Source organism: Topomyia yanbarensis, chromosome 2, assembly GCF_030247195.1.
Source record: "Topomyia yanbarensis strain Yona2022 chromosome 2, ASM3024719v1, whole genome shotgun sequence".
NCBI lineage: Eukaryota > Metazoa > Arthropoda > Insecta > Diptera > Culicidae > Topomyia > Topomyia yanbarensis.
Window position 1 is genome coordinate 34,655,346 of NC_080671.1, and position 25,050 is coordinate 34,680,395.

The window sequence follows — 25,050 nt, forward strand, 5'->3', positions numbered from 1 at the left end:
TTCTATTGTTTATAAACAATAAAATTTACATTTTATGCAAACCTTGAGTTTATGTAGCTTACAATAGAAAGTTATTTAAAAAAAAACTAGATTAAGGAACACTTCGTAAATATCATTTTAAAACCTGACAAACTCCATATACGTAGTATTCATACAATAAAGTTGTTTTAAATGAAAATCTCAACAAATTCGCTAAAGACAGGAACTCTGTTAAAAATTTTTGAAAAGCTGATTCTCCATAATTTTAAAACTTTCTCCAAGTAAGTAGAAACAAAGTCGTTCTACACTCGTCCACAAGAAACTTCTTCGAATATTGCCTATCTATTATAATACATTGAAGACCCGATTTGATCAGCCCCCAATTTTATTAGACCTCATCTAGCAAACATCTAAACAAGACTGAATTTGAGTAAATCCTTTCTTGACCATGTTTTCCTTATCCTAAAGAATTTTTTTAAATTTTTGCGCTAGAACACTACATTAAATAATCAGAAATAGTTATTAGACTACATCAAGGGAAGGGAAGAATATTTTAACAGATTCAGTTTATTATGAAAAAAAACGCGATTTAGTCAATGTCCCAATTTTGTCAGCCTAAAATGCACCATGGAGATGATAAGAACGTGTCTTTACTGTATTTATTATTCACAGTAATAGGTACATCTCATTTTCTGAGGATATTTTCTTTCAATTGCATGGAACTACACCAATTTTTAGGTTGTTTTGTAGGGGATAAAATAATCGACTTCCAAAATTCATCCATCATTCCATCCGTGCGATAGTTTATGTTAAAAAGGGTATCCTAAATTAATTGGTATACTTAATGGTTTATATGTTGCAGATAGAGAAAATTCATAAGTTTTCAGATTTTCCTACACAATATTACAAAAGCTTGGTTTAACTTTAAAGTTGTTTCAGAACAACTGTTCCTAATAAGATTATGTATATTATGAAGTATTTAAAATTTTTTAAAAGAAGTGACAAAAGGTTATCGAAAAGTTTCGTGAAAAAGAAAATTCCAGTAATGATAATGATTTTCCCTAATGGGTTTGAAAGTTTATTTGTTCTTTGGCATTAGGATTAGTGATAATAATTCAGAATAAAGATACTACTGGGAAGTCATTTTTAGAAAAAGTCGATATCGAAGTAAAGTTTAAACTATACGCGTATGTACTTCAGAGGCAGCGAGATATCAAGAGCTGAGATTTCAGTGCTCAGTTCTCAGCCGCGTTGGGAATTTGAGTAAATGCTTTATGTAAGGTCTTGTGTCCTTATGCACAAAAAATTTGGTTAATTGCATACAAACAAAATAAAGTTTTTTGTATGTAGAAAACGCGGACCAATCGGCTCAGCTCGACAAATTGGGTCAATGTTTGTATGTGCGCGTCTGTATATATGTACACTAATGTTATGTTATTATCTTAGGAATGGCTGAACCGGTCCTAACAGAAACTAATTTTAAATGAAAAGCCTAACGCAACCATTAGACGCTATTATTTTAAATTTTGATTGTGTTGTTTCTGAGATATGAGTGATTTTGCCAAAATACGACATGGTTAGAGCAGATAACTTTCGAAAAAAGGAATTTGATCACGTTTTGCGAAAGCCTTCTAACCAGCTATAGGTTGTCAAAAGACGGAGACATTTAAAATTTTATATTTTTATTCCTCTCTTACCAATTTTCAATAGCGAAAAATGAGACCGTTACATAAAGAGCATTGCTTTTCTGGTGTTTTAGGGGTAAAATTAAACCGATTTTGAATATCGGGATATGAAAACACACCTAGCCTAGTTCAAAAAATAAAGTTTGGAAGCGCAGATCCGACGAGAGGCAAGAAATGAGGCTGATGGAAAATGAGTTGTTTTTTTATACTTCTCGATTTTTGCATAAAGCAATTGCTTGCAACCCAGAATTTTCACTGACTGAAGCAAAGGGCTGTTGAAGGAGCCAACCCCATTCTTCGCAACTAAGGCCCCTGTCGGAGACAACACCATCAACCTCTACTACCCGGGTGGGTACGTAGACAAGATACTGGATCCAAACCGTAGGTCTTGCTTCCCGTACAGGGCGGGAAAGACTGTTTTTATTTTGTGTACTCACCACTATTTCGAGACGATTTTTCGTTTGACTGTGTTTTAAAACTGGTCAAGTATGATCCGATCTGCAAATACGAAAACGCATCGTGTAGTGGAAAACGAAACCCATCTTTCTCTAAATTATGTTCACTTTGTATGATGCACAATACACTGATAAGCGAAATGCCACATACTTTAAGAAGATCGGAAGCGTTTTATGTATTGTATAGGAATTGATGAAAAGCGATGGATTTCATACTCCACATGAGTGCGACACAAAGAGATGGTTTGGATGTATTGATATTGCCGTTTAGGGAACTTTCTTGGTAGCTTTTTAGTATTAAACATCTTGCTATTGGAACATTTTTTCTTATTGCAGTAAAGGTATTACGGTCCAGTTTTGGGTAGTTATCCTCCTGGGAGAGAGATATACGGAGACGATGTCTTGAGCCAGCGAAACTGTCTAATTCTTGAGCCAGCCGAGCCAATCTATTTCTTTTTGGGAGCACTGCATGATTTTAACAATGGCATTAAAGGATGCCATTTTGTCTGCATTTCTCTTCGCATATCTCTCTTGGGTGAAATGATAATTTTGATGTTTGACTTTGCTCGGCTAGACCTCCCCCCTAATTAAGAAAGCTGCGCACTAGACTGGTTCAATTTTTGACTTTTAGCTCTATTGTTTCTTTTTATGGCCCTTAGTAATTGTGCAAATTTTGGTACCGATTTGTTGGGTCTACGGACCCTCCAAAAATTACAAAGTTTATATGGAAATTAGTATGGAAAATCGGTTAAAATTGAAAATAAATTCTTAAAAAATCACCTCATCAATGAATTTATGAGAATACTATATATTTCTAAAGGTATTCTTCAACTGAACACGTTCGTGGAACATTGTATGTTTGTGAAAATTCGCTGAGAAAAGTTATTAACTAAAAAAGCAGCATGACTTCAAAACAAGTGGATTTTATTATTAATCATAGCAACCCTGTTTGAATAGCTGCATCTGCCATACGGGAGCGGTTGATGGTAAGCCTAGTTTACACTTGAATAACGATGGAGCTATTCAAACAGAGTTGCCAAGATTACTAATAAAATCCACTTGTTTTGAAGTCATGCTGCTTCTTTACTTTAATTTTTCTCAGCGAATTTTCACAAACTTAAAATGTTTCACGAATGTGTTCAGTTGAAGAATACCTTTAGAAATATATAGTGTTCCCATGATTTCATTGATGAGGTGATTTTTTAAGAATTTATTTTCATTTTCAACCGATTTTCCATACTAATTTCCATTTAAACTTTGAAATTTTTGGAGGGTACGTAGACGCAACTGCCTGGTACCAAAATTTGCACAATCACTAAGGACCATAAAAGGAATCAGTAGAGCTTGGTGGAGCTAAAAGTCAAAAATTGAACCAGTCTACTGCTCACCCTTATGTACACATATAATCGTGATACCATCAAAATATTATCATACAGGGTGTTTGGTTCATGATTAAGAACCTCTCGAGGGATGATTGACTGTAATATTTGTAGAAAAAAATCGTTTTACGCATACTATAAAATCTCAACCGTTACAGAGTTATTGAACTTTTTGTGTAAAAAACTTATTTATCTAAAATACCTCTAACTCGAAAAGTATACTTCGTAGTTTAAATCTTTTAGTTCCATTGGAAAGGTGAGAAAATTTTCTATTGAATGGTGTTCTCATATCTTACAGTTAATTAGTTATAATTACCATTAAGTTGTAAAGTGGTTAAAAGTTGGCGTTTTTGATGATGCTTTTGTTAATTTTTTCAAAATAATGAATTATGATTATAGCAATATCTATTATCCAAATGTTGGGTTTTAGGACGATTCATAATTTGTTCTTCAACATCATATTCCTATCTCTTCTCGTTTATTTGTAATTTCATTACTAAACTTTTCCTCTAATCGACTTGCAAGTGTTTAAAAGACTAATCTAAAAAATATGCTTTATATCGTTATTTCCAAGGCTTCATTGGAAAGCTGAAAAAAATTCCTTTCGATGTATGTACAAATATTCTTTAGTTAAGTGTACTGAATGACTTTTTACTAGTAAAATATCTCAAAATTAGCGTTTTTGGAGAGTTTTGTAATTATTCTAATTATTATTTAACTAAATTTATCGTTACTATTGTCCATTTAGTGTCCCTTAACATTCTCTATAACTTGTTGTTTGACGCTTTTCATTTCGCTGCAATTTAATAGTTAACACAACATGACCTCACCACCAATGTTGTGGGTTCGAAATCGTTGTTTTTGCATATAAAGCGAGGTGATAAAACTGATTTTGCTCCGAAATTAAATAAGATAATCGAAGGGAGTCAAAGAAAGAATTGTAGAACATGCTGAGATACACTATTTCGATGATAATAATGGTGATGTTTATTATTTACTTTTTTAAGTAAATTAACGAAAATGCCAAAAATAACATAAACTTTAAACTAATTTACTTCTAAAAGAATACTAAATGCACTGAACTGAAAGGTATTAATACATCTTTCTCAATAAGTGCCATACTTTTTCAATAAAAGCTAGTATTAGTGAAAATGAGATAAAAATATCAAAGTTCAATAACGCAAACACATGAAAACAAGAAAAGATAAGTGTATCATGTCAAAGAACAAATTATGCAGCTCTTCAAAATTAACAACCTGAATTATTAAAATAGTGATGGTAACTATTAAGATTTTTGCGAAATGAATGAAAAATCGAGCAAAATTGTTAAACTTTAAATAAATTACTGTGGAAAGATTACTTAACCTAATCAACTGAAACATGTGAGGACATCATTCAATGGGAAATTTTCTCACCTATTCAATGAATCGAAAAGATTTGAAATACAAAGAATACTATTTGAGTTAGAGCTATTTTAAGACAACTAAGTTTTTAACGCAAAAAGTTCAATAACTTAGTAACGGTTGAGATTTGATATGTGTAGAACGATTCTCCAAATAAGACAAACATGAACTAATCACCTTGTATAATCTTCTCCGTAGTCACGGTCAACAACGATGGCGACCATCAAATTTTATAATTCTACGCAATATCTAATAACAATAAAGCTTTGTTTTCTACTCAAAACACGATGAGTAAATAACCTTGCGGAATGCAAATTCAGGGACAAAAATGTCGAATTCATTCGTATTCGTAGATTAAGCAAGATACCACACGCTGATTCCAGTGACGTAAAACTGATTAAACTCCGGTGTGTGCAATTTAAAGCACTTCAAGCTATTTGAACCAGCATGGTAAACCCTTAAATCTCTATGGGCTAATATCTCGCACGCTCACTACTGCCAATTTATCCTTCTAATCCGCATTTCTCTTCTTATCTCCGATCCGCAGTTCTCCGAATGGGAAGATCATCATGATAATGACGCACCGGATGAAGGTAAGCTGACACCTGAGCTGCCCCCATATGTAAATTTTTGGCGAAGGATGGAAAAATAGGATTTTTCCTAGACCGTCGTTTTTTCTGTTGTTGGGATTCTATCACTCATGGAATCGATTATTCTACACGTATAAGTCGCATTTTTTGGAACATTATCCCAGCCCCATATTATAATATTATACCAAATGCGATACATGTTTTTATCTCGGCGTATATAGCGTTTCACGCCCCGAAAGGACTACAAACTAATGCCATGCGTGTCATCGCGGTAACCAGCCACCACCACCACTGCCAACAGTAAGTGCCTTCTCAGCATGAAAAGAGGCAAGACGGATGCTTCGTTCGGTGTTTTCGTATATTTTTTTTTATTTGTGGCACCGTCCTTCTGGTTGTTGTTGTTGACGACTACGACGATGACGACGCGACGACGACGACGGTGTTTGTTGATATGAAGTTAACGATTTGTTTTACTATCATTTTCCGCACCTTTCCTAAGCTAGAGTTGGATTAAGCGAATGGGATGGATTGTCGAAGGGTTTAGCTCGTGATACGGGGATACGGGTACACAGGTACCCAAACACGAGCAACATTTTATACTACCTCAGCACGTTCCGGTTACTGGACCGAAGTCGGTATCTAAGGATGTGTTGTGAGATTAAAACCCTTGGACATGGGTTTCATTTTGATGGGGCAGAGCAGCGAGCGTTTGAAGCGAGTCAGGTAGGGGTTTTACGACTCTGGAACTGCTTATTATTGGATGGGAAACATTAAGTACTTTGATGTAATGTTTCGTTTCAGAAGCTGTAGGTAATTATAGTCAAGCGTAATTGAGCTGTGGGTGGGTCTTCTATTTTTTATGGAGCTCTTCATTGTAAGGCTTCTTCCAGTAAAATCCGTTTCTTAGCGATTTTGAGATATTAATCTAAATCAATTATTTGGGTAAATTGATCAACTGAAACGGTGCGTCTCACAGATATTTTCTGGACACAGCGACACAAGTTTAGAATTGCTACCATGAAGTGGCAGGAAGCAACTGTTCATGCGTTCATATTTCAATTTAGAGGTTTGATGTCTTTGTAACATTCGTTGTTATTGACAACCTGCTTCTTTTGGCTGAAGTGGGGCTAGGGTGATCATAGATCCAAAAATTGTTTCACAATATATTTAAGGAAGAGTGATACTTTCTTCAGTAATATTGTAGCAATCATTTCTGAACAACTTTGTTGAAGACGCCAAATTTGTATCACAAACCGTTCTTATTTTAGAGCGATTCCCATAACACAGCTTATTGATTTAGCTCGCTATTAATTTGTTTCTTTACCTTTTAATGTACGTTCTTCGTCTATCACTTATCGTTCATCATAATCATTGTCAATAGTTCTACCGGAATTTTGTGAAGTATTGCGTTTTTGTTAGTAGGATGGGGTAAAGAATTACACAAATCTGGATTCGCCTTGACAAGTGTTAAGATTTATGCAACTCTCAGATGTGTTTATTGCTCTGGGCAGCCGGCTGTCGAGAATTTACGGTAGATTTATCATTTGTTGAATTAATTTTGAAATGCTCGATTTGTTAAAAAAAAACTTAGGACGGCAGTCCGAAGTGTTGCTTATGTTTAATTGAATCAAACGGCAGGATAACGATTTTGTTATTCCTTGCTTCTTCATTCTGGCGAAAAACGACATTCTAAATACAATACAATATGGCGAAAAGCGATTACTTTTAGTGTCTCGAGACATTTGTGGTTATATCTATGTAATTACAGGTTTCGTAATACAAGCAGCTCCCCGAATGAGTCGCCGCTGGTGCTGAAAGAAGCTTTCGCAAGATTTTCTGAAGGTCATGCACAAAATATAACGGCACGAGTGCCGGAGGGTTAATGATATTAAGTATTGGTTTCTTTCTCCGCGTACAATGAATTCTTATGATATAATTATTCGCGCGCGTTGTTATGCTATCTGAGGCGCATTTTAAACGTCATAAAAGAAACACTACCGAAATATCTGAAACGACTAACTTTGTATGTCGAATATACAACCGATGGCGGCTTTTTACGCTAATTACTAGAACAAGATTGGAGACAATAAGAACGAAAAGAAACTAACCTGTCACCTTTTGCGCTAATAATCGACCCTTAATATTTTTAGTCTGATGAAGATGACAATAATATAGTGTATGTACTACTCCAAAGCCTATGCAAGTACTCAATTCAGAGAACAATTAACATAACTGGTGGATGATTTAATGGACTAAAAGTAAACCAATGAATATGAAAATATTAGCAAGTTGCTAATTTTCAACCCTCATACATAATTCAAAAGTCATCATTCGCTCAGACAAGACCATGCGTATTCCCCACGCGCATTAAATACCGAGTGGATTAGTTTCCTAGTTGGTTAAATAAACACTAAATGACTAAACAAACAAAGAAATTAGTTTGCTCAGTCTGAAGAAATGTCAGCTCGATTGGCATCAACTAGCGGATACGTGTTACATTACATTCGACAAAATATGTGAAATTTAGAATATAACGAAATGAAGACTGTATTTGCATTAAAATAAGATCGAACAAAATAGTTGCATAACGTAGGTGATTCATTTGCAAAAATCGCACTGCTGATGAATCACTTTATTAAAATGGGTGATAAGGGACACAGAGGAAAATAGCTAACCACCGCCAATGAGGAACATCATCTTAGACTACAAGAACTGAAGCAAACAGTGGATCAACATTCAACTAAAATCGATGCCATTCTACAGCGATTTTGCTTTTCCAAGACAACACCACTGCGTTCCTTTCATCTGCTAGGCGCTAAGGGGATTGTGAAAAAAGCAGACTTCTTGATCGGGATGAAAATTCTAGTGCCATCCCGCGTGACTCAGTTGGCACTAAACAAATCGAACCGGAATTATGCGTAATTAATCATGCTGGAAGTAGAAAGTTGGTGTCTTCAACAAAGTTTTGGAAATGGTCGTAGAATTTTGTTGAAGAACTTGAACTTGTAGGATTATACGCTATCGATTTTTTTTACTTTAAATTCTTCCAAATTGCTACTTTTTGTGCATATGAAGATCCAGATAAATGTGGCGGTATTAAAACCACATGTTGTTGAAAACTGTATGTAAAACTACTCACACGTTTCAAAGTTATTGAAGATTTTTACATTTCTATTACACCAACTTCAACTCGGTATAAGAAAGAAAAAACTTTGAAACTTATTTTAAATACAGTTTTCAATAATATTATGTGGTTTTAATACCGCCGTCATTGACACGAAAAGTCACAATAGAAAAAGTTCTTCAACAAAATTCCTTATTATGACTATTTCTAAAACTTTGTCGAAGACACCAACTTTCCACCTCGTCAGTTTAAAAAGTTATTTTTTATAGTTTGATCATAGTAAGCCATGCCTAGTTTTAATTTTTATCAGATTTTGGGAAATATTCATACGAGCTTTTTTACATTTTAACGACATTCAATTAGCTAGAGATTACTGGGTAGGGAAAGTTATGAAAATTTAGAACCATAGTACTCAAGTGAGAGCAAGGATGAGAAGTATACAGATCAGAAAACTAGAAGTGGCAGGGTCATTAGAACAGGCTTAATACCTTACGGTCTTAACTTTTGTCTTCTGCTGATGGGGGTCGAGCTTTGGCAGCATAACTACGAATCACTCAAGAACTACAAACTTGTCTCCTTGTAAAGACAGACTTTTCCCTCTTTACCATGAGAACCGACAAGAGAGAAGCCAAGTATGATCACCACTGAAAACCTGAGGACAATTACCGTAAATGAAATGCTGCTATTCATCTCAGTTTGCCTTTCAAATTCCGAGGTTTTTACCGGGAAACATGTTGGTAGGCTTGAGTGATTCGTAGTTATGCTGCCAAAGCTCGACTCCTGCCAGCAGAAGACAAAAGATTAGCCCGTAAGTTTTTTGGCCTGACCCTGCCACTTCTAGTTTTCCGATCTGTGTATTTCACAGCCTTGCTCTCGTTTGAGTACTATGGCTCTAAATTTTCATAACTTTCCCTACTCAGTAATCTTTCACTAATTGAATTTCGCTAAAAAGTCTTGAATAATATTATGTGGTTTTAATGCCACTGCACATGTCTGGAACATCATTTACATGAAAAGTCACAATGGATAAAATTCTTCAACAAAAATCCTTATTATGACCATTTCTAAAACTTAGTCGAAGACACCAACTGTCTATCTCGTCAATTTAAAAAGTTATTTTTTATAGTTTATAGGAATAATCATACGAACAATTCCTCCAAATATTCCCTGTGAATATATTCAATGGTTTGGACTCTAGTGAATTAAGTTCACGTTTTTTGGCGTTTCCGACCTCTACGCGACGTAGCCCGTTTCGTATTCAACCTGAAATCGGTTAATAATACTTAAATTACTCCCGAACGTCTCTTTCACTCTGTCCGCGTGATGCCTATCAAAAGTTCCCGTGTATAAACATCCATACAATTTACTATCTACTAGAAGAATTAGAGGGGCATACGAACCAAAACTAACAACTTGTATGCAGCACTCTTCCTCTGTCAGTGCAATATTATTGCGTTTAGCGAGACTTGGCTGAATAATAATTTCTGGAATACTGAACTGACTGTATGCTTCATCCAAGCAATCGCTGCTCTCGTACCAGCTCACACCAACACGGCGGCGGCGTACTGATGGGTGTAAAAAATCAACGGATTGTGTACAAGACACGACTACGGTGACATTAAAAATGTAGCTTTTTTTCAAGAGCTTGTAAATGAATTTTACCTATCACAACTATCGACTCACGTTCTAGCTAACTCCTGTTCCCATATGTTACAATTTGCTATACACCCTTTCCATTAAAACATAATTTATTGAAGATCATTTGAGGGTAATCTATTGTTTCAAATAATCAAGAACTGGTATGAGAAAGCCCACGCTCGCTAACGGAAATATACAGTTTCTCCACAAAATATGAAATTTCATTTTCCAATTAAATATACAATCATGTGCACCCAAAATCCGACGGGTATGTTTCTATTACTTTTGGGTAAGATTCTATTGTCTTTTCGGTAACAGACCACGAAATTGCGCACATCCAAACACTTTTTGAGTATGTGTCAACCTTGGCTCTGTTCGTATGTAGGATAATTCGGTCGATTTCTATTACTATTTCTAAAACTTTGTCGAAGACACCAACTTTCCACCTCCTCAATATAAAAAGTTTTTTTAGTTTGATCATAGTAAGCCATGCCTAGTTTTAATCTTTATCAGATTTTGGGGAATATTTATACGAGCTTTTTTACATTTTAACGACTTTCAATTAGCTAGAGATTACTGGGTAGGGAAAGTTATGAAAATTTAGAGCCATAGTACTCAAGTGAGAGCAAGGATGAAAAGTATACAGATCAGAACACTAGAAGTGGCAGGGTCATTAGAACAGGCTTACGGGCTTAACTTTTGTCTTCTGCTTATTGGGGTCGAGCTTAGGCAGCATAACTACGAATTACTTAAGAACTACCAACTTGTCTCCTGGTAAAGACAGACTTGTCCCTCTTTACCATGAGAACCGACAAAAGAGAAGCCCAGTATGATCACCACTGAAAACCTGAGGACAATTACCATAAATGAAATGCTGCTATTCATCTCAGTTTGCCTTTCAAATGCCATGCCGAGGTTTTTACCAGGAGACATGTTGGTAGACTTGAGTGATTCGTAGTTATGCTGCCAAAGCTAGACTCCTGCCAGCAGAAGACAAAAGATTGGCCCGTAAGTTTTTTGGCCTGTTTCTAATGATCGTGCCACTTCTAGTTTTCCGATCTGTGTGTTTCACATCCTTGCTCTCGTTTGAGTACTATTGTTTTAAATTTTCGTAACTTTCCCTACTGAGTAATCTTTAGCTAATTGAATGTCGTTAAAAAGTTTTGAATAATATTATATGGTTTCAATAGAACTGCACATGTCTGGAACATCATTTACATGAAAAGTCACAATGGAAAAAATTATTCATACTGTAACTCCTTATTAGGACCATTTCTAAAATTTTGTCGAAGACACCAACTGTCTATCTCGTCAGTTTAAAAAGTTATTTTTAGAGTTTAATCATAGTAAGCCATGCCTGATTAATTTTTTTTATCAGATTGTGGGGAATAATCATACGAATAATTCCTCCAAAGACTCCCTGTGAATATATTCAATGGTTTGGACTCTAGTGAATTAAGTTCACGTTTTTGGCGTTTCCGACCTCCATGCGACGTAGCCCGTTTCGTATGCAACCTGAAGTCGGTCAATAATACTTAAATTACTCCCGAACGTCTCTTTCACTCTGTCCGCGTGATGCCTATCAAAAGCTCCCGTGTATAAACATCCACACAATCGAACAGCAATGATCAGCTGTCTAACAAAAACGATACATCCAAGCACCATCCGTTTACTATCTACTAGCAGAATGAGAGGGGCATACGAACAAAAACCAACAACTTGTATACAGCTTTCTTCCTCTGTCAGTGCAATACGAGCAACAACTGATTTAAATGGGCGCGCGTCGCCTCTATTTATGGTTTTTCGTGTTTGATTGAGCCACTAAGGTGCTTCCGATTGATGGCTCTGCCTGAGAAATCTCCCTCACGACTGGCAATTTTCTCTTTTGCCTGAGCTTTTTTTAATTTTACCGATTTTCAAAAGACCACTTTTATTGCAGAGATATTAAATAATTACCAATATTGAAGTTAGGTGCTTCTAAATCCGTTGGTGTATGAATGATTAAAATCCATCCAGTAATAGCGGAGTTATAAGCGTGCGAACCTTACATAGTTTCGTTACATAGGGAATAATTTAAGTTTTAGAATGACACCTAGTCCCAGACAGTGGAGTAAGACATTTTTAATGTCAAAAATTATTTCAACTGCAGCACATTTCGTCAATTTTTGACCGATTTAGAAGGAACCGGCTTTAAACAATCTGTTATTTAGTCCAGTTTTAGTGTCCCTGTTGGTGTTCGAATCCGTTGACTGGTTCCGGAATTATTCGCAATCCTCGTGGGAATTTGAAGAAACATCTCATAGATGTGAGGAGATCTTTTTTAAATTGGCCTGCATATGGCTTATTTCTATTGATCCTTGGACATGGATTGGACCAATCTCGGTCACTGGAAAACTTTCGGGAGAACCTTAAAAAATGTAAATACTTTTCTATCATTCCAGTTTTTTGGATGAAATGATAGAAGAGATTTCCCATTCCATATAAATCCATAGATTTATACGAAATGGGAAACTCTTCAAATTATAAACTCCTACAGCTCTGTTAACCTCGGTATGGCTATACCGACACTGGTTCCGGATGGAATCAAACAAGGACATTTGACGCCATTTTGAAAATTAATTTGGCGGTTTCCGGTTATCACAAAACAATGAAAACCACCATCAGCAATGGTGCCATTGTAAAGCGGGTGGTCAGTAGAAAACGGAAATTAGCGATTGATGCCATTTTGCAAACCAAGTTGGTGGCTTACGGTTACCTCAAAACAGTGAAAACCATCATCAATATTGGTGTCATTTCAAAGGAGATGGTCAGTAGAAGACAGAAATGGAACATTGATGCCATTTTGAAAATCAAGATGACGAATTCCGGTTAGATATGAGCGCCGCCGGTTATTCACGGATTCGTGAGCTGTTTATTACGTGCTTTTGTATAAATTAAAATTTAGAAGGTATTCCTAATACTAATGATTCTGCCTGAGGAGATCTTGGATTTCCAAGCCGTTCACCGCGCTCCTACAATACAATAGCGTTTTCGTTTATGGAGCTAGTGTCAATCCAACGCTAGCATAGTCCTGTGCCTATCACTAAGTTAGTGTCGGATTCTGATGAGATGAACTCGAAACGCAAATTGCATAACTAATTCAGTTACATTTTTTGTGCCCTTAACGCGCAAATATGGTTCTAAACAATTTTTCTCCTAAGTGGAGATAAAATAGTTTTTCCCTAAATTTTTCTCCATTAAGAAAAAATATCTTGTACTACTCTCTATATGGCCTCACAACGATACTTTTTGCACTGAAAATACCTAATCCGTCCAATCACGTTTCCGTGACCAACCTTGATTCTTCCAACATAACAACGGTGCGCTTTTGTGCAGCACAAACCCAAAAAAAAAGAAATACAATTTGAATCACATTCTCAGTTCAGTGACCAGAGTGAATAACTGGCACTAGCAGTTTTACGACGACGACAGTCACAGAAGCTTATAAGCTGCGGGCAGCTTTCGGATGCAGAAGCTGAACAAAAAATGATTTATTGCCTCCCTTTGTCTGGGTGCTCGTTTTGCGATGATTTCCAACAGCTGCCGCCGTGAGGGTTGGGTTGGCCGGTCGGTCACGTACTTGATACTCGGCGCCATAATCTTCCCCAACGAGAATTATGTTGAGCAAGGATCAATTTACTGCTCCGTTTGGTCAAATGCTCCGCAATCTCAACCCACACGAGAAGAGGTTTACAATTTACGGGTTGTATTAGGGATTCAGGTGGAAGAAAGGTCCGGCAGAAGGGTTTGCGCGTTTGCTTAACAGCCACAACAGTGAACAAGATCCCGGTATCGGTTGGGAGGGGTCTATAAATTTATATTTGACATAAAATATCAAATTCCATTTAGCTTTACACTTGCCCGATAATTCTTCACTGAATATCAGTGCGCTGCAGTGGTTTTCTACACCCGAGGGCGCCAATCGACCAGCAGCGGATACAAAAGGATGCGGGTGGATAGTGCACAGCTGAGCTTTTCTTTACCATTCCATTGATATCTCCCGTTTCCATAAAGATGAGGCGTTCCCAAGTGATATATATATATGCTGGGGTTTTTTTTCCTGCTCTTTGCACTCGGTTCATCTCCAACGTTGCGGGTGACTCGTGGGAATTTAAACTGTCTCCTCGACGATAAACTGTGTGCCATCATACGCTGTGAAACATTCGCTCTCAGATAGTGATCAGAGATAACACTGACTTACGAATGGTGTATTTTATTTGCTTCGAACCAATTCAAGTGGAAATACAATTTAATTCACATATTGAGCCAATTTCTTAGAAACCGGTTATGTCTTTCCGAAATTGTTTCTTACACTTCAAAGGTAATTGAAAAATGTTCAACGAATCGTTATATAGAGTAGCGTAATACGAGCGTAGGTGGCCTAAGCCCGTATGGATATAAGAGGGAGTGGAACTCCTGTGTTTATTTTTTTATTATTATAGAAATCTTTGTTCATGTAAAATTCATCAGTCCTTTTCACAGAGAGTCTCGTTTTAAAATTACGGTGGGAATGTGGTGCGTGAAAATGAACTCTCGTTGTCCAGTGCAGTGAGCCCAAACCTAAAACAACGGTTAAATTCTGCAAATTAGGTTTTTTTTAAATTCAATTCGTTAACCCATTCATGCCCATGTTGTTTGTGGACAACAACGTTTTCAAACAGCTATAACTTTTGATTGAGGCTAGATTTGCTCACAACAACAAGTAAGGCTAATAAATGTGACTATTACCTTTCATTTGAGTATTAACAGTTACAAGGGTCAGCTCTAGAACTGAAGTTAATTAAATTAGTCTGGTTGGATTCTGGTGAAGCAGTGGTGCCAGGCCCAGTTTCCGTTGATGGCGGAAAATGAATTTTTCATATATCTTCGTTATGATGAAATATTATTAAAAATTGATAAAACTTATCAATTTAGACTGTCTTTGGCTACGTTTTCCATGCAAGTGAACTATTGTCAATATTCTAGGAGAATTGTACTGAGCATTGGAAGGTTAAAATTGAGCATCTTCTAGCACTGCGAGGGAAGCACATATCTTTACGAAAAAAGGCTTTTCGTGTTTCTTGGCCCAATCGTTTTCACGGAAAAATAGTTCTGAAAACCTACTTGCACTAGAAAAAAGTTGGGCATGCGTTAGCTTAAAGGTGCCAATTTTGTTTTGTTTCACAATTTAAATTACTTAAAACTAGGGGATTACATATAGATTCTTTTAATGAAACTAAGGAGATTTTATTGCTATCTAATACATATACACAGGGGGAATCTAATTCTCGTAAGATTTGGGGGATCATTTGGTTTTTATGGCAATATGGTTTAACATGTTTAGCAGGGAGATTATTGGAGCAAATAATTTTTAACTAAGGGGGGCAGTTTACAACTATTTTAAAACTAGGAATAACTAAAGGGCGTGATTGAATTTTGTAAAGATTCGGGAGATTAATTAAAAATATTTTTTATGTGATAGTAGAGTTGGGCATTTTCAACGAGAATATGTAATATAGGGAAGATGGGGTAAAATGCACCCCCGGGGCAAAATGTGTTTGTTGAATACTACACCCAAAATCCAACGGGCTTGTTTCTATTACTTTTGGGTAAGATTCTATTGCCTTTTTGGGAACAGACCACGCAATTGCGCATTGCGGTATTAAACTCATATTACCGCAAAGGTAGTAAACGGTAAAATGACGATGTATTTGTATCGAGTCAAACCAGCCGGAGTTCTGGAGGATTTCTACCCAAATTCATGCCGAAATCTGCACCAATGTTGGCACAAATAGGCGGAATTGCGAATTTTTTATAGGGTAACTTGGATAGTGAAAGAAAAATTTTAGACAGTTTTCGGATCCGACACAGCTCCCGATCTGGACCAGTTCCCAAATTTGGACCTCCCTGATCTGGATCAGTTTCCTGATCTGGACTAGTTCCCGGTCCGGACCAGTTTCCGGATCCGGACAAATTCCCGAATCTGGACCAATACCCGGGAATGGACCAGTCCCTGGATCTAGCCCATCACCTTTTCCCCTTACGAGGTCAGGACTTGAACCTGGCCCATATTTAGTGCTTAGATCCAGACAAGAGTCTGGATCCGGACTCTCGGATCGGATACGTGGATCTAAACTATATGTCTTGCTTTCCGTACATGACGGGAAGGACTGTTAATGCTTTGTGCAGGCGCTACCTTGCTGTTGACGTTCGTGATAGAAAAAAAAATCAATTTAACTACGACCGAAATACTCCACCACTATTCCGAGTCGGTTTTTTTTCTGACTGTCCTTTGAAGCTAACTGAGTGTGAGCCGATGGGTATCTCTGGCGACCGACATCCTTTCAGGCTTAGTGAAGGTCGATTTGAACTAAACAACACTTGACCGTGTACGAAAAAATATTTTGTCTGCGTACCCACCCGGGAAGTAGAGATTGATGATGTAGTCTCTGAGAAGGGCCTTGATTGCGAAATAGGGGTGGCTCCTTCCAGGTCCCTGTGCTTCAGTCAGTGTAAATTCTGGTATGCAAGCAATTGTGTTCAGTAAAAATCGAGGAATTTTAGAAAACTTATTTTCCATCAGCCTCATTTCGAGCCTTTCGCCGGATTTGTTCTTCCAAAATTTGTTCTTTTGAACGAGGCTCGTCTACTTGTTCGCCTTTCTGTAACCCGGGGCATGAACTGAAGAACCCATTGTAGAAATAAGGCACGGTGTGGAAAATGCGGAGAGGATCAAGACATTGGCTCCTGGTCTCGGAAAGTCCACATGGGACATCCAAAACTTCAAGTGTCTCTATATTTCAGGCATATTATTTTTCTAGGTTTACTTCCGACGTTGATCTTCCTCTATTTTAGCATTATTCACCATGGCCGAAAACAATATTGAGGGGCGTTTTGGGGATCAAAACGTGCTACTATTTCAATCGGATCAGCCTTTTCTCGGTACCAGGTATTGAAGTTGTCGCTTGTTAAATTCGAATCATAGGCAAAGATTTATTGATATTCTTTCCATATACTGTAAGTGCGGGTTCACACACTCGACCCAACTAGCTCAATAAATTCTCTCAGGGTCAGCAACCGCCTGGGGAGGACTCAAACAACCCGAAACTTACCCTGTTGCAAAGCGGATTTATCGAGAGACGTTTGTGGATGGAGAATACTGACTCTGAATGAAAAACGTTTTTAATCCACCTAACAGTGTGATGAGACATTTCTTATAACTCTTATCACTCTCTTCGGATATTATATCGTTTGAGAACATTTAGAACTTGATGCTTCGCGATGTTTTTGATAACACATACTACATGGGATAGTGGCAGGACTCAGAGAATCGCTCAAATCAGCGTAGGACAACATCAGTGTCGTCACTTGCGTTAATGTACTGGGTGCACGGTGCTCTGAAAATCTAGCGAAATCGTCTTAGGGCACCAGCGGGTCTGTAAAGAATACTAAAAATTAATTTCTATTCCATAATTTTCAGTTCAGCAATTCGAGAAATCGTGCTCACTGCAAGCCATGAAAAATAGACTACGTTGTGAAGTGATGGTCACTATTTATTAAAAAATCACGGTTAAATAAAAAATAAAACTATTAAAAATTTTCAAATAGTTTATAATTTTCACAAACTTATTAGGGAAAATTGTTTAATAAGATTTCGTAATATTGTGTAGGAAAAAAGCTGATAATTTCAATATTTTCTCCATCTGCAACATATAAACCCTTAAGTATACCAATTAATTTGTATACGAATTTGAATAGGTTCGCCAAATTTTGGAAGAATAACCCCTTGAAAACTACCTAAAAATTGTTGTAGTTCGATGCAATAAAAAAATCTCCAAAAAAGAAATGTACCTATTAATGTGAAACACAGCGAATAATACATACAATAAAGACCCATTTTTATCAGTCTCATGGCGTATTTTAGGTCAATGTCCCCTGACTAAATCGGGCAATTTTTTTTCTTTATAATAAACTGAAGCTGTTAAAATATTCTTCTCGTCCCTTGATGTAGTCTGATAACTATTTCTGATTATGATGAACTTTTCATTTTCGCGTATTTCACATATCTTCACGATAAGGAAAATATGCTCAAGAAAGGATTTACTCGAATTCAGTCTTGTTCGTATGAAACATATGTTCATATTTGGCTGATAAAATCGGGGTTTCAATGTATTATAATAGATATTCAGCATTCGAAAAAGTTTCTTGTGAACGAGTGTAGAACGACTTTGTTTCTACTTACTTGAAGTCAGCAGCGTAGCCAGAAATTCGTTTTGGTGGGGGTTTGCTGAAAATCGATCTTACTGTCCAAACGGCATAATTCCAAAACCGTAACTTTTGAAGTTTTAAAATTATGCAGAATTAATTTTTCAGAAAATAGTAACAGAGTTCGTGTCTTTAGCGAATTTGTTGAAACTTTATTGTAGTCATGAATATTAACCTGATAAATTCACCATAAATACTTCTTGGACGATATACCGCCAAAATTATTTTATCAAATGTTTAACGTTTGTAAAACTCATCGAAGATACTAAACCTCCGAAATTGGCGGTTTCAAAATGATGTTATCTTGACCTTAAACTACTGTTTTTAAACATTTGACCTATACATATAATTGGTCATACAACAAAAATCAAATGCTCATCAAAATCGATCAGAACCTGCTCGAATCGAATGGAAATCGTCATTTTTCATAAATTTCTCTCTACATTCGGAAAGTGTTATCCTCGTTATTAATCATATTACGTTTTCGTCTCAACTCGACGCATTCCCAAAATAAAAACCTGTTTTAATCCACCTAGTGGTGCAATTGTGCTTTTCTCATTTGTCCAGACTACGAGTCCATGGCTGGTTGTGTTCAATACAATGGTGGAAATGAATATTACATGTTCAGTACGATTTGCACATACATACAATGGATCGACAGCCACGATCTTGAGATACTATGTGATCCTGAAACATCGCTTGAAACCAGCGGCGGATCATGGAGAAAGATCCGTGAGGTCCAGGTCCTGCCGAAAATTTTCAACTTGTTAAGAAATTTTAAATTAGTTTTAATTTTAAAGTAGCAACCCCTCACTGCATACTCCCTCCGGGCCGGTATGATTGACGATTTTTAGAGTGATTGCTTAACCTTTCTATACGAGAAAGGCAAAAATGTACCAAAGTCCAAAGAAGTCAATTTTTGTCAAACATCTCAATGTTTCATGCATTTTAAAGTCATCTGGCATCAAAAATACAAATTTGATTTTGAAATTTTTTCATTTCAGTTTATATGGGAATTTGCTGTGTGATTGCACTCTTCAACTCGTAACTTCGGAACCGGAAGTCCAGTCAATAAAAAATTCAATAGCAGCCGATGGGAAGGTTGTACCTTTCATTTGAGACTAACTTTGTGCAAATCGGTCCAGCCATCTTTGAGAAACAGAGGTCACATTTTTTTCCACATACACACATACATACACACACAGACATTTTCCGATCTCGCCGAATTCAGTCGATTGGCATATGACACTCGGCTCTCCGGGTCGGGATTAGATTGACGAATTTTAGAGTGAATGAGAAAGGCAAAAACATTTTTAGCAAATGTTGAAAGTTATGCATTTTTTTGGTGAGCAGTTATATGCTTCATAGACATTAAATCAATTTTAACTTCGCTTCCTATTAAATAAAGACCCTTATTACAGTACATCTCTACAAAAACGAGCTCAATTTGAAAATAAATCTGAGGATTATGATTGATTACAGAACTCTGGAATTTTCTATTGGAATGTTTTCAGGCAGGAATTTGATATTGATGCTATTAGACAACTATGAAATCAAGACCAATACATATCAGGACCCCCTTCCGACAATTTATCAAAAGTCCTCATGATGTTTACAACACCAGGTTATCAATCTACGGATCAGATAATTGTTATTGTAATATTGTATTAAATCAGTCTGCATCAATAAATTTTCAACTTCAATCCAATATTTTTTTTGGGTGTGGTGGGGGGGGGGGGGGTTGTATGGTGTTAAACCCCAAAACCTTCTGTTGGCTACGCCGTTGCTTGGAGTTATTTATTTCGCTTTTCATTTTCCGATATGTTTCAGATCGATCCGATGGTTATAAATAAGTTAGAAAAATTGCAGTCAGTAGGTTCGCACAAATGAACATTTTTGTACTGATAAGTTATTAAGTTCCTTCCAGACAACTTGGAAGTGTTCGGTGATTATTTCTAGCGGTTGTAGATAGTAAAATGAAATACAAAATTCGTTTTATCGAAATAATGTTTGGCTTATTTCAATGGATTATTACTATATTGAACAATAAATAGGCGACAAAGAGTAATCAACAAACAACAAGCCATAACTTTTAAAGTATTCAAAATAGATATTTGAAGTCTTTAGTAAAGTTATTCGCAAAAGTAAGAGCTACAAATTTGCTGAAGACATCATTTCGATATAATCACTTCCAAGAAAATTTGTGAAAATATCTCACTCATAGGGGGATTAATCAGCAAAAGCACAATACCAAAAGAAAGGGCATATTACCTCCATTAAATTCTCCGAAGATACTATTGACCTAAAATAATCCGTTTTGGCGTTAATAATAGATTACATGTTTTTGGTAATATTTCTGGCAATGGGAAATGATAAAAATCTTTCATCCGCATTTAATGTTAAATATCTCTTTTGATAATAGTCCGATTTCAACAATCTATAGCTTGTTCGAAAGGTATTCGTTAAAGCTGTCTAAAAACACATGTCGATCTACATTGTCAATTCCGGCAGATAATTTAAAAAAACTGCAAAAACCGCCATTTTTACGCATTCAAACATTCATATCTTGGAAACTAAACATCAGAATCAAAAACAAATTAATAGCGTTCATACTGTTTTTTAGTTCTTTCATTTAAAATTGGTTTGGATAAGATCGGTTCAGCCATTGCTGAGAAACACGAATGAGAATTTGTCCGTTAGATACACACACACACACACACACACAGACACACACAGACATTGTCCCAAATCGTCGAGCTGAGTCGATTGGTATATAAGACTCGGCCCTCCGGGCCTCGGAAAAAATCTTGAAAGTTTGAGCGAATTCTATACATTTCTTTTATAAGAAATGTAAAAAGATAATCTGTACATAATTTACAGATTTATTTTTCGGTCCGGATCATCGATTCACTGCTGTCCGTCGAACGTTGGGGCCCATTACTGACGGCGGAGAGGGAGGGGAGTTGAGCATACCTGATTACTCTGCAGATGTGACGAATTAGCTGGTGTTGGTCGACTAGGCCGTCGATAGTTGATTTCGCCCCGTGGAATCACTGTTACCAAAACTGTGAAGGATGCGCGTCGATGCTCTCGTTTGGTGATGACGAGGTGTGCATGCCATGCCGTGTTATGTTGCAGATATCGGAGGGGAACTCGGGGTTCTTGGATCCGCTTCCGAGCGCCTAAGCGTTCCTTTAAGCTGGGTCCGTTGTCCAATTACTGTCGTCCTGACGGTGGCGTTGTCCCGATTAGGGATAATGTCGGGTTGGTTCTCTGCCAAGGCTGTCTTCGCAACCCCTTTACCACTTTTATGACTATGCGTACGACATGAAGAAAAACTAGTACGCTGCTGCACACGACTTCGGGAATTTTCTTTTAATCACGCCTTCGAGCGGCTAACGGTTTTGTCACCTTCTAAATTTTCCGTGTGGACTGTTCTCAGGTTGAACATCGACTAACTTTTCTTATCTCTTCATTATCCATCTCCTCATTACCCATCTCTTCTCTCTTTCCTTTCTGCATCTCCTTAATCCACTCTCCCTCTCCCGCTTTCGATGAAATCAGGATGCAGTAGTGACGAGCTGCCAAAATATCCCACTGATGTGGTATAAATTTTGGCTGTTCAATCTTTTGGGATTTTTTAAAGCGTTTAGATTTTAATGCGGTCTTTTTCCGTCTTTTTTATCGTTGCGGGTTTTCCATTACAAATTTTTAAATATATACTTTTTATTATTACCGTTTAAGAAGCATGGCTGCCTTGGACCCAGATAATTCATTCTGGTTCTATAAGAGAACCTAGGCTAAGCCCCAACACCTGGTATGGATGTTTCGGGGTGGACACAGAAGGTCTCTTTTGGATTTCTGGGTCTTTATACAGCAGCGTGTCCGTGGTTTCTCGAACGATAACGTTCACATGAGTATATTTTTTCCGAAAACGAACGTAGAAATTTATAGTTTTTTTTAATGTTAGTATACTTAGCCTAGGTTAAACAAAAATATTCAAAAAAAAAAAAAATTACACAACAAGAAAATAAACTAACGACAATTAATAAATCAGAGCCAGATATAGAAATAGAAATTAAATTACAGTTACATACTATACATTACATACTACAAACATTATAAACTCCAACACAAACATCTCTTAATCGTTACCGAACCAAAGCGACGGTAACAATACATCGCACCTCAACTGGTTCGCGATGATTTCAACTCCCACGGCATGTCATGGGGTTGTCTTTATGCTGATAACCGATCTATCTTACTGTATGATATTCGCGACAATTTCAGTATGACCATCTTGAATACAGTGGAAATGACACGAATGCCTACCAGCGCGGCCAAGTGCGTATCGTTGTACTCTACCTCATTAGTATGCCCTTTGATTGAAAGAACTACGCGTCCATTATATCCGAAACAATCGAATCAAAATGGAAAATTCCTCCGGTGTGCAACGTTTTGACTGGCTTGTTTTTCTACACTGAGATTAAAGGTTAGACAAAACGAATACCTGGCGCGAACAATCGTGGACGGTTTCCCACTCCATTGTGGGCAGAGAGTGTTCAGAATTGTATGCGAAAAGGTCCTATGAGGACTTTTTGAACGTCAGATCGCTCAAATTTTTCCGAATATACGCGACGTTAGAAACACAAATAAAAAACATGATGCAAACTGAAAAACGCGGTTATTGGCACCGGTTCGTCAACAGATTAACGAGAGAAACAATATTTCGTCTAGCAGCTGGGCTCTACGTCGTGTACTCGATTCGACCTTTGATCGGAATACACGGAACTAAGAATTCTTTATCGGCGACAACAGCATTCCACGTAAATTCACATTCAAATGATAGACGTTTCGCGATGAAATTATAATAATGCATATAAACGTAATAATTGTTCTTCAAACACACAAATTTATCTGACAGAAAAGATACTCGCGCTAAGCATTTTCCCCACAAAACTGGTTTTATATTTACCTACGACCATGTCTTCATCGTTACAGTTCTAAGCGCTTACGCTTCGATCGATGGAGCATGGAAAGCACTCCTAATTTTCCCGGAGAGAATATGGCCGATCCTAGATTCTTTATATTGAAATCGTTCCAGATTGCCTGATACAAATATTAGTGTGAGTTCATTCGCATTGATCTATTCCGGGTAATAAGAAAAGTGACACTTGGATTAAAATGATAATGAGAAGGCGGACACTTAGGCATTAGAAGGTAATATTTGTGAAGCATCGCGCAGCTTTAACGAATTTTTCAGTTAGATTTAGAGTTAGAGAACGCTCGAAAATTTGACAAATTTTGTGGGATAATGGAAGTTTAGGAATCCCAAAGCCATCAACCAACCATGGTTAAAAAGGATGGATGAATGTCGCGACTTCCTTGGGGTGGCATCTCGGATCATGTCCAATCATTAATGCGCATCTCTGGCGTAATGGGGTCGTTGAATGGTTGAATGCGCATCTCTGGCGTAATGGGGTCGTAAAGAGCGTTCTCTGCGCTTGCGGTGACGGCTATCCAGACATTAAACATGGTCAAGAGACGTAAATTTATACGATTTTTTCTAGTTGTGTAGCGCCAGATCTGCGTTGAACGAATCCCTTCGACCTGGTTCTAGTCCGAGATATGCTGGCTATACTCCAAATTTATTTATATCTACTATATTTACTGATGTTGGGATCAACATCTTTATACAAAGGACTTTTGCCTTCCTTATACAAAGTCTACTGATTGTCTATTGATTGTTTCTCCTTGCTTCAATATTTAATCAAATGATTATTCATGTTAAAAAATTACAAATTGTTTATATTGTCTTTAAAAATATTTCTAACTGCATCCCATAGTCTGAATAAAATTGTATATTAATATTTTTTGTCTATCGATCTGAACTTATTGTTTTAAGATGTAGATGTGTCAAAATGTATTTTTATGAGAATAAATATAATAAATAATTCCAAATCTCAAACAAATCCTAATTATTCTCAAGAAATTCAAATTGTAATGCAAAGAAACTGATATCTGAATAAAAATATGCAATTGTTTTACATCGAGAATTTCCAACGCAAGAATTTTGTGCGAAAAAAAACACATACGTGGTTAATCTCAGGTTTTGATTTGTTCCAGACTTTCGAGTGGGTAATTCTCCCCTCGGTAATTTTGAGTGGGTAGTGCTACCCATACTATCCACGCATTCCGCCGGCCCTGGCATTATATGTGAAAAATCTACTACAAAGCCTTCTTGAGTGAAATTTGCTATTGTAATCTCTTCTCAAAAAGGCATAAAAACCTACTTTTCTTTTCAAAATATATAAATACAATAAATTCTTAAACTAATTTAGCTCACTCGGTTAAATAAAACCATAACAGAGCTAAGCTTCATTATCCACATGTATATAAAGTTCAAAGGATGGTAGCGTTGTTGTCTTGATAAGTGAGTTGTCGTATTCAAATACCTGAAAATATATTAAATTTATGGAGTATCAAAATTTAAGATTGGATCTAATGAGAAATT

The 25,050-nt window shown here is 36.8% G+C and overlaps 1 protein-coding gene across 3 annotated transcripts in view; it reads left to right on the forward strand.

Moving 5' to 3' along the window:
- The window catches only part of LOC131682539 (transient receptor potential-gamma protein), a 526,333-nt gene that overhangs the window by 372,044 nt on the left and 129,239 nt on the right, over positions 1–25,050 (forward strand). For all 3 annotated transcript variants that reach the window (XM_058964097.1, XM_058964098.1, XM_058964099.1), the window contains exon 4: positions 5,449–5,494. The gene's annotated coding sequence lies outside the window, so the exon portion shown is untranslated. The remainder of the gene's footprint in view (positions 1–5,448; positions 5,495–25,050) is intronic.